The 13,705-nt window shown below is 41.2% G+C and overlaps 2 long non-coding RNA genes across 2 annotated transcripts in view; one reads left to right on the top strand and one right to left on the bottom strand.

Annotated features, from left to right (window-relative positions):
• LOC142103484 (uncharacterized) overlaps window positions 1-7,476 on the bottom strand; it is a 174,926-nt gene extending 167,450 nt beyond the window's left edge. The window contains exon 1 of the long non-coding RNA XR_012679370.1: window positions 7,247-7,476. This is a non-coding gene — a long non-coding RNA (uncharacterized LOC142103484). The remainder of the gene's footprint in view (window positions 1-7,246) is intronic.
• Window positions 7,477-7,601: 125 nt separating this feature from the next.
• LOC142103483 (uncharacterized) overlaps window positions 7,602-13,705 on the top strand; it is a 32,191-nt gene continuing 26,087 nt past the window's right edge. The window contains exons 1-2 of the long non-coding RNA XR_012679369.1: window positions 7,602-7,699; window positions 8,306-8,395. This is a non-coding gene — a long non-coding RNA (uncharacterized LOC142103483). The remainder of the gene's footprint in view (window positions 7,700-8,305; window positions 8,396-13,705) is intronic.

The raw sequence follows: 13,705 nt of genomic DNA, 5'->3' as shown, positions 1-13,705 counted from the left end.
AGTCCAGACCAGATGTTATCAGCATCCCCGCCAGCGCCTCTTTTGGGAAAACTGAGCTTTTTCCTCGCAGCCATAGATGTGAAAGAAAATGAGGGTGGAGCTGTTGGCATGTCACGGTCCTCTTCAGAGGACAATCTCCTGACCAGCAGGTCTTTGCACCGCTGTAGACTTGTGTCCGCCGGAAACAGAGACACAACATACGCTTTAAACCGAGAATCGAGCACGGTGGCCAGAATGTATTCCTCTGACTTTAAAAGAGTGACCACCCTCGGATCCTGGCAAAGCGTACGAAGGGCTACATCCACAAGAGCTACATGCTTGGTGTAATCGCAATGGCTTACAGCTCCTCCCTCACTTTCTCCAGCTGCTTCTGCAACAGCCTGATCAGGGGAATGACCTGACTCAAGCTGGCAGTGTCGAAACTGACTTCTCGTGTGGCAAGTTCAAATGGCTGCAGAACCTTGCACAACACGGAAATCAGTCTCCACTGCGCTTGACTGAGGCGCATCCCCACTCCTTTGCCTATGTCGTAGGTGGCTGTGTAGTCCTGAATGGCCTTTTGCTGCTCCTCCATCCTCTGCAGCATATAGAGGGTGGAGTTCCAGCGCGTCACAACCTCTTGTTTGAGGTGATGGCAGGGCAGGTTCATGCTTTTTTGATGTGCCTCTAGTCTGCGGTAGGCACTGGCTGAATGCCGAAAGTGTCCAGCAATTTTGCGCGCCACCGCAAGCATCTCCTGCACACCCCTGTCACTCTTGAGGTAATGCTGCACCACCAAATTAATGGTGTGGGCAAAACATGGGACGTGCTGGAAATTGCCCATATTTAATGCCCGCACAATGTTACTGGCATTGTCTGACACCACAAATCCCCATGAGAGTCTAAGTGGGGTAAGCCACTGGGAGATAATTTCCCTCAGTTTCTCTAATATGTTGTCAGCGTTGTGCCTCTTATTAAAGCCTGTAATACACAATGTTGCCTGCCTTTGCACGAGCAGCCATTTTGTAGATGCTGCTACTGATGCAGCTGTTGCTGTTGCTGCGGAAGGGGATGCATCTACCCAGTGGGCTGTCACAGTCATATAGTCCTTCGTTTGCCCAGAACCACTTGTCCACATGTCCGTGGTTAAGTGGACAGTGGGTACAACCGCATTTTTTAGATCACTGAGGACACTTGATCGTACTTCTCTGTACATTTTTGGTATCGCCTGCCTAGTGAAGTGGAATCTCGACGGGATTTGGTACCGGGGACACAATACCTCCATCAACCCTCTAAATCCCACTCCACTGATGGCGGACACCGGGCGCACGTCTAACACCAACATTGCAGTTACAGCCGCAGTTATACGCTTTGCAATAGGGTGACTACTATCGTATTTGGTGGTCATGGCAAACGACTGTTGGACGGTCAATTGTTTTGTGAAAGACTTAGCGGTCTTACGACTTCCCCTCTGGGAAGATGACCGACTAACAGCAGCAACAGCAGCAGTGGCAGTAGTAGGCGTAACGCTGCAGGATTCCTCTGATGAATCCCGTATTGAGGAGGACTCAGTCTGGCTGCTGACTTGGGCTGCAGGACTGAATCTGATGGAGATTGTGGAGGAAGTTGACGAGGAGGGTGTTGCTGGTGTGTATCCAACTGGACCACGGGATTTAGGTGTCCCTGTACCGATTAGGGTCCTAGCCCCAGTTCCTGAACTAACCACTGAACTATGAAGGTTATTCAGGTGACGTATAAGGGAGGATGTTCCTAGGTGGGCAAGATCCTTACCCCTGCTTATTTGAGCTTTACATAAGCTACATATGGCCATACATTGGTTGTCTGGATTTGGATAAAAATAACTCCAGACTGAAGAGGTGCATTTTTTGGTCTTCTGACCAGGCATGACGATGGGCTTTTTCATCCCATGGACATCAGCTGTTTCCCCCCCTGGTGCCTCATTTACAATAACCACATCACCATCCTCATCATCAAGTTCCTCCACAGCGCCAGCTACATCATCAATAGGCACCTCCCGAGCCACCTCTTCCCGTACAGTGATGGGAAGGTCAGGCTTGACAACCACCAACACCCTTGGACTCGCCTTGAGGATTTGTGATAATTTCTCTTTAGAAGGCAGAGTTGTTTGCTGTTTTGTTGCTGACAGCAGAACTCTCTTCAATTTTTTGTAGGGGGGGGAGGAGGAGGAGGGATAAGATCCGTGGGTGCAGCTGAACCACTAGTCATGAACACGGGCCAGGGCCTAAGCCGTTCCTTTCCACTCCGTGTCGTAAATGGCATATTGGCAACTTTACGTTTCTCCTCAGATGATTTTAAGTTTCTCTTTTTGCTACTTTTTCTTAACTTGGGCTTTTTGGATTTTACATGCCCGGTACTACAAGATTGGGCATCGGGCTTGGAAGACGACGTTGATGGCATTTCATCGTCTATGTCATGACTAGTGGCAGCAGCTTCAGCATTAGGAGGAAGTGGGTCTTGATCTTTCCCTACTTTATCCTCCAAATTTTTGGTCTCCATTATATGTAGCACAAGATACTGCAGAATGTGTGAACTTGGTAATATTGCAGTACCAATGGACTTATACTGCTGGATTGGTTTTGCAAATTTGGTTATAATTACTTTTTTTTTTTTTTTTTTTTATTTTAATATTTTTTATAACTTTTTCTTTATTTTTTAAAAACTTGGGAATAATGGGGAAATAACTATGCCCTTAGAAGCACAGAGCACAGGACACAGCACCACTGGACTGAACAGGACACAGCACAGGACCCAGCAGCACTACTGAACTCAGCAGGACAGAGCACAGGACACAGCACCACTGGACTGATACTGCAGAATGTGTGAACTTTGTAATATTGCAGTACCACTGGACTTTTACTGCTGAATGTGTGAACTTGGTAATATTGCAGTACCAATGGGCTTATACTGCTGGATTGGTTTTGCAAATTTGGTTATAATTATTTATTTATTTTTAATTTTTTATTTTAATTTTTTTTTATAACTTTTTTTAAATTTTTTAAAAACTTGGGAATAATGGGGAAATAACTATGCCCTTAGAAGCACAGAGCACAGGACACAGCACCACTGGACTGAACAGGACACAGCACAGGACCCAGCAGCACTACGGAACTAAGCAGGACAGAGCACAGGACACAGCACCACTGGACTGATACTGCAGAATGTGTGAACTTTGTAATATTGCAGTACCACTGGACTTTTACTGCTGAATGTGTGAACTTGGTAATATTGCAGTACCAATGGGCTTATATTGCAGGATTGGTTGTGCAAATTTTGTGGTAATTAAAAAATAATTAAATTAGTTTTTGGCATTTTTTTAAATAACTTTTTTTTATTTTTTTAAACACAGGGGAATATTGGGGAAATAACTATGCCCTTAGAAGCACAGAGCACAGGACACAGCACCACTGGACTGAACAGGACACAGCACAGGACCCAGCAGCACCACTGACCTCAGAAGGACAGAGCACAGGACACAGCACCACTGGACTGAGCACAGCACAGCACAGCACAGCACTGAACAGCACAAGATATAGCAGGACAGAGGACCACCTAACACACCCTCCCTCTGCCCTGATCATTGCCCGAGTGAAGATGGCGGCGACTAGCGAGGAATTTATAGGATCCGAGTATCGCGAGATCCGACAACGGGATTATGAGTCAGAGCCTCAGTTTCAGATTTGAATTTGGCGCCAATACCCGGATCTGTCTCGGATCCGACTCGGATCGGCAACGTTCGGGTGGGCTCGGATTTCATAAATCCGAGTGCGCTCATCTCTATTTTATTATATCAAAAATCTAAATGTTTGTGTTTGGTCTAAATTGTACAATATTGTAAGACTAGTTTTGTTACAGAGATCAAAAGCATCTACACTATTTCAGACCTTTTCCATATATTTACTCAATTGAATGCCCACTAAATCTAAAAAGGCATTGTATACAGTTCCCAAATATATATCTAAATAGTGACTGAACTTAAGACATTTGAAATTGATCTTTGTTCTTAAGCTGAGTGCAGGATAAATAATATCATTCAGTAAAATGAATTTCTCAGGTAGGTTAGGGATCACAGGACTCCAGTTGGACTGTCCCTCCTTAGGATTTTACACATTTACATATGTGATTTTAGGGGAGATTAGCAGCAATATGAAATATTTTCTCCACTATTTAACAGTACATTTTTTTGCAGGACAATCCAGAGATAACTCTTAAGTTGTTAAATTAACCCTTAAATGTGCCCTAAAAACTCTCTCAGACAATATCATTTAACTGTATTTAAAATAAAGATATATTTCCTCAGTACCACTTGTGACTGATACATGGTAATACAGAGTCAAAGCATTCTTTAAGTGATTTTAATATTTTTTAGAACTGTCTATTAGAAACATCCAATAAAACCAATCAAAATACAAATAAGCGCCAAGCACAGAGGAGATATACAGATATAATAGCATTGGCTACAGTGCAATGGTTGCCTAAGAATATAATTACATTTAAACAATAATAAAAAGAAAGGAAAACATTTCAATGCTTGTGTTTTTTTGCAAATAAAGGGGAAAGGAACAGGGTAATTGAGGGAGGATGGGTTAGGTACAAGTAAGAGATGCTCACATTTCCGACAGACTGAAATGAAATGATGCCGATTGTAAGAAGGCCGGAAATAAGGAAATGCAAACTTACCTTAAAAAAGACACCGTAGATCACCGACATGCCTGCTATACGACTGCTATATATTCCAATTGAAGGAAATTGCGGCACTTGCTATTTACGTCAGTGATCATGGCGAAAATGCCACCACACACCGCATTTACAATCTAATTTAAAGGTTAGGGGTAGGGGTAGGGTTAGATTTAGGGTTAAGTTTAGGGTTAACATAAACTCGAAAAAACCTGTAGCTGAATGAATCTTCACACTAGAAAGGGGAAAACCACCCACAGCTGTAAAAGGGTGGTGTAGACACCCCTGGTCGAATAGAAGATAAAATGCAGAAATGGTACAGCGCTGGGAGGGACTCCACCTGAATGTGTGTTGATTGATATGATACCAATCAATACATAAACCACAGGATTTCAAAGAAAAATAAATAAAAAAAACACAATTTATTACTGATAAACACAATATAAATGAGTTATTTCGGAGTAATTATAAAAATCACATGTGGATTGAGATACAATTATCTAAAGATAATGCCCAACACATTATGATGAAGTGATGGAGGATACTGCCTAGTCCTGTATTATAGCTGTATGGATAGAAATGACAGTCCAATGAAGATCCTATGCAAAACCAAACAGCCGACAGAATATTAATCATTTTTGCATTGGCATCATTCCTCTGATTAATATTCTGTCGGCTGTTTGGTTTTGCATAGGATCTTCATTGGACTGTCATTTCTATCCATACAGCTATAATACAGGACTAGGCAGTGTCCTCCATCACTTCATCATAATGTGTTGGGCATTATCTTTAGATAATTGTATCTCAATCCACATGTGATTTTTATAATTGCTCCGGAGTAATTCATTTATATTGTGTTTATCAGTAATAAATTGTTTTTTTTAAATTTTTTCTTTGAAATCCTGTGGTTTATGTATTGATTGGTATCATATCAATCAACACACATTCAGGTGGAGTTCCTCCCAGCGCTGTACCATTTCTGCATTAAGGTTAGGGTTAGCTAATTTTTATAGTATCCATTTAAGAATGCATAAAGAGAACCTTATTAAAGAGAACCTGTCATGAACATAGAGAACTTACAGTTACTTATAAGTGATAAATCATAACTGCAGTGTAAATATGTTATATCAAATGAATCTATTGACAAGTTCAGCTACTAAAGTGTAAAATGTGAAGACAGAAAATCTGTTGTATGCGTATTTGCATATTCCAGTGTGAGAAAATAGGAATGACACCTATGGCAGCACAAGTTAGTTTTTGGACTCCTGAATAGACTTTGTGGTGCCGGTCACAGCTGGACATCCTTGCAGCCCAAGGCAACATTTTGAAGGCCTATACAGGTATATAGAAATATGCGCTTCTAAGGAAGAATGTCTTCATAGTTCATATTTTGGGAAATCCGGGTGGCACTCCATACTGAGGAGCAGAAATCACACCAAGGTTGTGAATGACAGGTACGGGTGGTATATGGGAACAGCTAAAATCACATATCTTTGGAAAAGGTATGTCACATTGTCAAAATTTTGTCATGTTTGGTATCAAAAGATGGACAAAGTCATAAGGGATTTACTAATAATAATAAATAATAAAATTGGGTCTGTGTGACGCTCCACAGTAAAGTTAGGTCACATAGTAGAGTGAGTAGTAAATCAGACAACATGCAAATGGTGATTTAAAAAGTGTCACAGGCCACAAACCCCTGGGGGTAGAAAGAGGTGTGGAAGTGTCTGTAAAAGGCTGAGAACAGGTACAGCAAATTGTCAGACTTTTTGGGAAATCAATTCACATGGATAAGCGGTCCATCTTCTAAGCCAATTTTCCTTGGCCAGAAAAGGCAATTCACGTAAGTGCCACTCTGAATGTAACCTCTTTTATTTTAAACTGTTTTGCTTGTTATGTCAATCTATTAATTGTTTATTCATTATTTTTTATATTTGTATGCCCTGTACATTTATATATAAATTTAAAATGTAATATGTTTCGTGCTTGATACTCTAACGAATCCATTAGAATGTTAAGAAGAATATAGCTCGGCCAATTTAACCCTTTGAATGCCAGTGTATGATTTCTTGATACATTTGATTATCAAGCTGTGTGTTCTTGCATTTACATTTGTGTAACATTCTGGAGATGTGAAGAGTTAACCCTATGTTCGCTGGTGTGGGTCTTGTTAGTCTATGGATAGCTAGAAGCCTTGTGTGCCAGGGTGGGACAGTAGATTGGGGTCCTATTGTTCGTACTCAATAGGTGGTGGAAAACCTGAAGTGTGTGAGGTGTGAGCGCTGTTTGGGGCGATTCAGTAGGTCTATAACCTGTGTGATAGGCAGAGAGAGACTGGGGGCTGAAATCGTGTGACCTCATATAGCAAACACCCCCAAGTCACGGCAGCTGGAAGCGTGTTTGTGACAGAACCCTTCTCTTTTTTTTGCTGTAAAGTACTAAGTTACTTTTGAAAATAATATATTCAAAAGTAGATGCATTCTGAATATCAAGATTATCCCTATGTAATATTAGGTTCTCTGTGCATAGTTTTTTCTTCTGTTTTCCTTACTTTGAAATAGCAGAGAGGTCTTGCAGTGCCAAAGGGGAAATCCAGAAGCAGAGTCAAAACAAGCCAAGGCAGTATCCATGGTACCAGACCGAAAGGAGCGCAAAAACATAAGTGATTGGAGACAGGTTAGACCTAATACTCCTAATACTCCTTAAATGGTGCAGAGGAGAGGGGAGTTTACCGGTGGTGGTGACATCAGCAGCCGCTGCAGGGACTCAGGGTAGCGTCCCATTGCCTAGCAACCGGACACGCATGCGCAGAGTATCCTGCTGGCTGGCCGGACTTCGCACCTCTGGTTGCCTGGCAACCACATGCGGCTTCTGCGAGCAGAAAAAACGTCCGTCCCTGAGTAGGTGTTAAAGCACAGGGACAGCGCCTGACACTATACCAGAAGTATTCAATGTGAGGACTAGGTTACTGGACTCAATGTCCACCGGGCTGCTGCTTGCTCGTGTAAGGGAATGGCTGGGAGCTCGCATTAACATTGAGCTCACAGCTCCTTGCATCATACATGCTGATTTGTCAGGCAGAAATGTTTGTTTCTCACACTATTAGCAAATCAGAGTGCTAGTGTTGTCAGCTAGATGTTACAAACAGCTTTCAGTAGTTTCCTCTATGAGTAACAGGCAGTTGGCAGAGAAGGGCCCAAAAAAATGTATATTATGCAGCCTGACCATTTTGGTTTGAAAAATTCTGAAGTTGGAACAACATACTTTTTAAAAATTGTGCAAGTAATATTTAATTGTTCTTAACATAGGAGATAAAGGATATTAAGTTCCCTAACCTAATCTCAGGAAAATATCATATGATATAATTAATATACTGTAGTAATCCACATGTTCTGTCTACTTAACTATGTGTGTGAATCCATATCAATACAGCAGTTTATATTTTCCATGAGCAAATGGTTATTTGATTTGTAGTGTGCCTGGATTTAAATATAACATTTTGGATGCTGAATTATAACATTTGACAAATGGCCTTCAAAGATTACAGATGAAATCTGCTCTGCTAGACTATAAAGACTCACATTGATTTTTTCCTGTTATTGTCCTTCAGTATTTCAAATTTTGGAGAAGATTGGAAGTCATTTTTTATCTGTATCTGGAGTGTCTCTAGGTGGTTTTCTGAGTGTAGCTGTTGTTACTGGTAAGTAATTTATTACACAAAAAAATATATTAATGCTTTAGGGAATGATGGTGTAAATCGGTGGTAATCGTGTTAACGGGGACGAGAACCACAAAACGCTTCACACCTACACGAAAATTCTGATTGCATGAAAAAATAAAGGCATTCTAAACAGGCAATGTCTGAACCCCGCAGGCTAAGTGTTTAAACACTTAGCCTGCGGGGTCCAGACACTGCCACTTTAAATTAACATTAATGTACAGCCCACTGACGTCAAAGTGAAGTGCCGGACAACTGCCTCATTGGAATGACTGGCTGTCTGCCTCCACTGCCGTCGGAAAGCTGGATCTTCGGTTTTGAGGTAAGTCTGTTTAGATTGCGTTCGTTTTTTCATGCAATCGGAATCTTCGTGTAGGTGTGAAGCGTCTCGGGGTTCTCGTCCCCGTTAACTCGTACCCAACCCGGTGTAAATGCTACATCATCATAGCGCCACTACTTCTGCAGTGTTGTACAAAGAACTCACTAACATCAGTCCCTCCCCATTAGAGCTTGCAGTCTAAATTCCCTAACATTTACACATACACACACAAGGCCTGATTCATTACAGAAAGTAAAGCAAAAAAAATATAGTAACTTTGAAACTTGGCAAAATCATGTTGCTTTGGAGGGTGAGGCAAAATTCAAATGTGATTGCAGATTTATAGTTGGGGTAAGGCATGTTCTAGATCAACTTTAAATTTCAGCGTACAAATAAAGCTATCAACTATTTGTGTGCTATATGGAAAAACGGTATTTATTTTATGTGCACAATAATAAACTCCTTTGCACCACTTGCATTGTAACATGGTTTGTCCAGGAGAAAACTCACAAATTTTTTATGCCTTACTTAATGAATCAGGCCCACAGACCAGGGTCAATGTAATAGCAGCCAATTAACCTACTAGTATGTTTTTGGAGTGTGGGAGGGAACTAAAGCACCCAGAGAAAACCCACACAAACACAGAAAGAACATACAAACACCACACTGATAAGAGCATGGTTGGAAATAAAACTCATAACCCCACTACTGTGAGCAGAATTGCTAACCACTGAGCCACAATACTGCCCCAACTATTTAAATCTCGGAGCCTGGTTCAAATCCAAAATGGCATTTTGAGATCAGCAGGAGATGCTACTTAATGACATGTACATAAACTCATTTGATGCTACCTGTGTATATATTCCATGATATGGGCACACACTTCTGTTATTTTGTTTTATTGTTTACCTGTATAATGTCTGCTTAGTAATTAAAAAAATAAAACATAAATAAAGCAGAGGGTATTCAAAGTGAGTTCTTCTCCAAACATCAGCTAATACTGAGTGAAATTTCTAAAACTGTTCAGTGAAACATTCGTCTCATTCCACATTTGGGTGTGAAATTTCACACATTTTGCTGGTGGAATTTGATCTTAAATGTGTTCTACCTCAACTACATCACACAACAGAATGAATTAACTGTTGTCTTACCAGCTCTATACATAGACTATAATTCCTTAAAATATGAATTTATACATAATAAATAGAAACCAGACAGGATAACTATATACACAATCAGATAAATATGCTGGCTCTAATAGCTGATATTTGAGAGTCCAGGCAATATATCATATCATAGTGTTAACTAAGTAAAAACAAAATTGGATTGTTTTCTCCTTGGAAACTGTACATAATGACCTATGCAGGAGGTGTAGTAGACAAGGCTTGCAGAATCCAAAACTTTTTTTTTTGTAGAATATAATATAGAGCCTCGCCCCTCTCAACAGGAAAAGCGGAGGATGCGGATCGTGACCCCTCCTCCCTTCACTCCCCTGTCCCAATCTCTGAGACAGCCCAAGATATACTCTCTATATTGGCACCTATTATTGACGAAAAATTTGAGGCCCTGCAGACCTCCCTGGACGCTGCTATATCGTAAATTTTAGATAACATGGCTAGAATTACTATGCATCTACAGCATACTAGTAATGCTGAAGATAGTGTTCTAACTCTGCAAAATGGGTCCAAACGCCACTCCCAACAGTTGTCTCAACTACAGGACAAGCTAGATGATTTGGAAAGCCATAATTGTAGAAACAATCTATGATTTTTGGCATTCTGGACACTGTCAAAGGCTCGGATTTGTTCTTATTACTTAGCCAGGATGTAATTGTTGCCCTGAATACCCATGACGAAATTGATTCTCCACAAATTGAGCGAGCAAACTGTCTAGGCCCAATTTGTGAGGGTAATGCCACTAGTCTTCGCCCTGTCATAGCGAGATTTTAGGATTTTAGAGACTAGCGAGATTTTAGGATTTTAGAGACAGAGAAAACATTTTGATAGCTTATAGACGTTTGAAGAACCTCGTGGTGAATGACAACAGGGTCCTGATTTTCCAAGATTAATTGCCCATGCTCATGCAGAAACATAAAGAATTCACCCCAATTTGAAAATATTTGGTGAATAATAACAGGCGGTTTGCACTCTTATATATGGTTGAGAATGGCTGCACGTACATCTTTGATGACCCAGCTAAAGCCAAGCGCCACCTCCAGATGCTTACCCCCCCTTCTGGTTCCTCATCTGGATCTCACCCATCTCCTCGCCTCCCACTTTGAATTAACAATAATCATTCCTTTGATTTTGGTTTGATGGGCAACTGAGTCGAGCCACTATGGTGACTATTATTGTATTTTGATGTTTAATTTCAAACTCTTTCTTTACTCCTCTCTTTTCCCTTTGATATCTACACACAATGATTGTTATTATGTGTTTTGTGATCTCTGGAATTAGCTCCAGGGATACACGGTTATTAGAATTAGTTAGGAAAATGTTAGAAAATTCTTTGATGTTTGAATACTGCAATGCATTTTTTACTGTATGCACATGTTTACTGATGCTTTGTGTCCAGAATTTAGTAAGTTAGCCAGGGAGTCTTGAGCCCCACATCATAGACTCTCCACACTTTTTGATGTCTGGTGATGTGACAGATTTTAGCCCTCTCTTCCACAGTGCTTGATTCTTCACGCCCCTGTTGACAACGATAGGCTAGCCATGCAGTCCTCACACCCTGATATCCCCCTCTAGCCCACCCACAGTGCTTCATGCTCTCTTCATGGAATGTTGGAGGCCTCAAGTTCCCAATTAAACATAAAATAGTCATTGCCCATCTCAAATGCTCCCAGGCCAACATAGCTTTCCTGCAGGTAACCCACTGGAGAGACTCGGATGATATGGTTTTGCATCCTGGCTGGATTGGGGACTGAATTTTTTTACATCTCCAAAACCAGGGGAGTTGCAACACTATACTGAATACAATTGTGGATCCTGATGGCTGTCATCTTCTGGTACAAATGCAGCTTTATGATACCAAACACACATTTCTCAACAGCTATGCTTCTAAAATATGCACAGCAGGCACTCTTTCAGTCTTTGATCCAGGTAGTCATGCAACAATACTCCCAACCTTATAATAGTGGGTGATTTTAATTTGGTTGCAGATCCGAAACTGAATAGATCCAGTACTCCCTCTAAATCAAGGTCTACTGAACTTGTATATCTCTTCCAGCTGCCCGCCACGTGTGGGGTAGTCGATACTTAGCAATTGTTAAATTCTACTGACAGAATGTACTCCTTCTATTCTAGTGTATAAGGTTCCTTTTCCAGGATTGATTAAGTCATAACGATTTTGGATCATGTTGTGTTCTCAATTTCAATTCAAATATCGCACACAAACCAACAAACCCGTCATTGGCGGTTAATATCACATCTGCACAGCCCTGAGTATGTGGATGATAACATTGACCACTGGGATGACACCCTACTCTTCTGGGAGACCGCAAAGGCAGTCATGTGGGTCCACATAATTGCACAAGTTTCCAACCACCATAAAAACATGAGGGGAGCTTATGAGGCTCCTCATCAAGCATCTGCAGACACCTATGCCCATTATGTCTGTGTCTAGATGAAACCTAACCTAGTAGAACATAGCGAGGCCTGTCAGTTGCTTGGAAGCTTTATTACCACCCAGGCCAAACTGCAGTTGGATTTTATGAAAAATAAATTATTTCAGTGTGACAACAATGTTGGAAAACTACTAGCTAACATGACTAGATCCCAGAAACTAAGAGGACACTTCAAATTGGTGACTTCTCCTGTGCCCCTCACTAGCTAAGATCAGATCCTCACAGTTTTTTATGACTACTATTCTAAATTATATAGAGGCGGCCCGTCTTACCACCAACTGATTTCTCAACATCTGGTGGAAGCGAAATTACATTCACTGATGCTAGAACAGAGGGAGCTTCTTGTGGATGCAATTAAGTCTCAGGAAATACATTCTGCAATTGCGAATCTGAAATTTTCTAAAGCCCTAGGGTGGGACATATTTACTGCTGAATATTATAAAAGCCTGCATGAGGAATTGGTCCCTATCTTGTGCGATCTGTTTCGCAAACTTCATAGAGACCACCTGATATACCCTTCTTTAACACGGTACATACATTACTCATTCCAATAGCTGGCAAAAACCCTCAGTTAGAAAGCTCCTATCACCTGATCATTCTCCTCAACTTGGATTAAATGTTTATGGTGAAGATTTTGGCCAAGAGACTACAGGCTATGCGGACCTCCCTCCTCACTGACCACAAGCTGAGATTTGTTACTGGCTGTGACTCAGTCAAGGGTATTTGTTCGGCGATCTCAGTGATAGTGGCCTTGTCTTCTCGCTCTACCTCGAATATGCTTCTTAGCCTAGACACCTAGAAAACATTTGACTCAATGGCATGGCCGTATCTTCACTAAATCCTCTCTCTCGGATACTTTGATACAGATTTTAAGGAACTGATTGCTTTCTTCTAAACCTATCCTACTACTTCCCTGTTGATCAATGGCTTAAGAGGACCTAAACTGGAGATGTCCAGAGGCACGCTGCTCTTAATTTCCATTGCTCTTTAAATTGATACTAGCCCCAATGCTCAGGGTTTTACAGAGTTGGGACTTCCTTGAGGGAATCAATATCTGCAGCAGAGAACTCAAACTCAAAGCCTTTGCTGATGATGTTATGATCGAACCCAGAAATCTCTCTTCAACCCCTTATGGGCAGAATTATAGAATACGGTTCGGTCTCGGGATTTACTATAAATTTCAATAAATCAATGGCTATGTAGTTGCAGGTGGGAACCGTGAGACCACCGTGGGTGAGGGATATTGCTATCACCTGGGTTAAATCAACCATCCCATACTTGCAAGTCCAGCTGCCGAAAAATATCTCCTCATTGTATGATCTTAATATCGCTAAGGCGATTACTG

The sequence above is a fragment of the Mixophyes fleayi genome, chromosome 10 (genome assembly GCF_038048845.1).
Source record: "Mixophyes fleayi isolate aMixFle1 chromosome 10, aMixFle1.hap1, whole genome shotgun sequence".
NCBI lineage: Eukaryota > Metazoa > Chordata > Amphibia > Anura > Limnodynastidae > Mixophyes > Mixophyes fleayi.
Note: the sequence above shows the minus strand (reverse complement) of the source record. Positions and strands in the feature narration are given on the sequence as shown.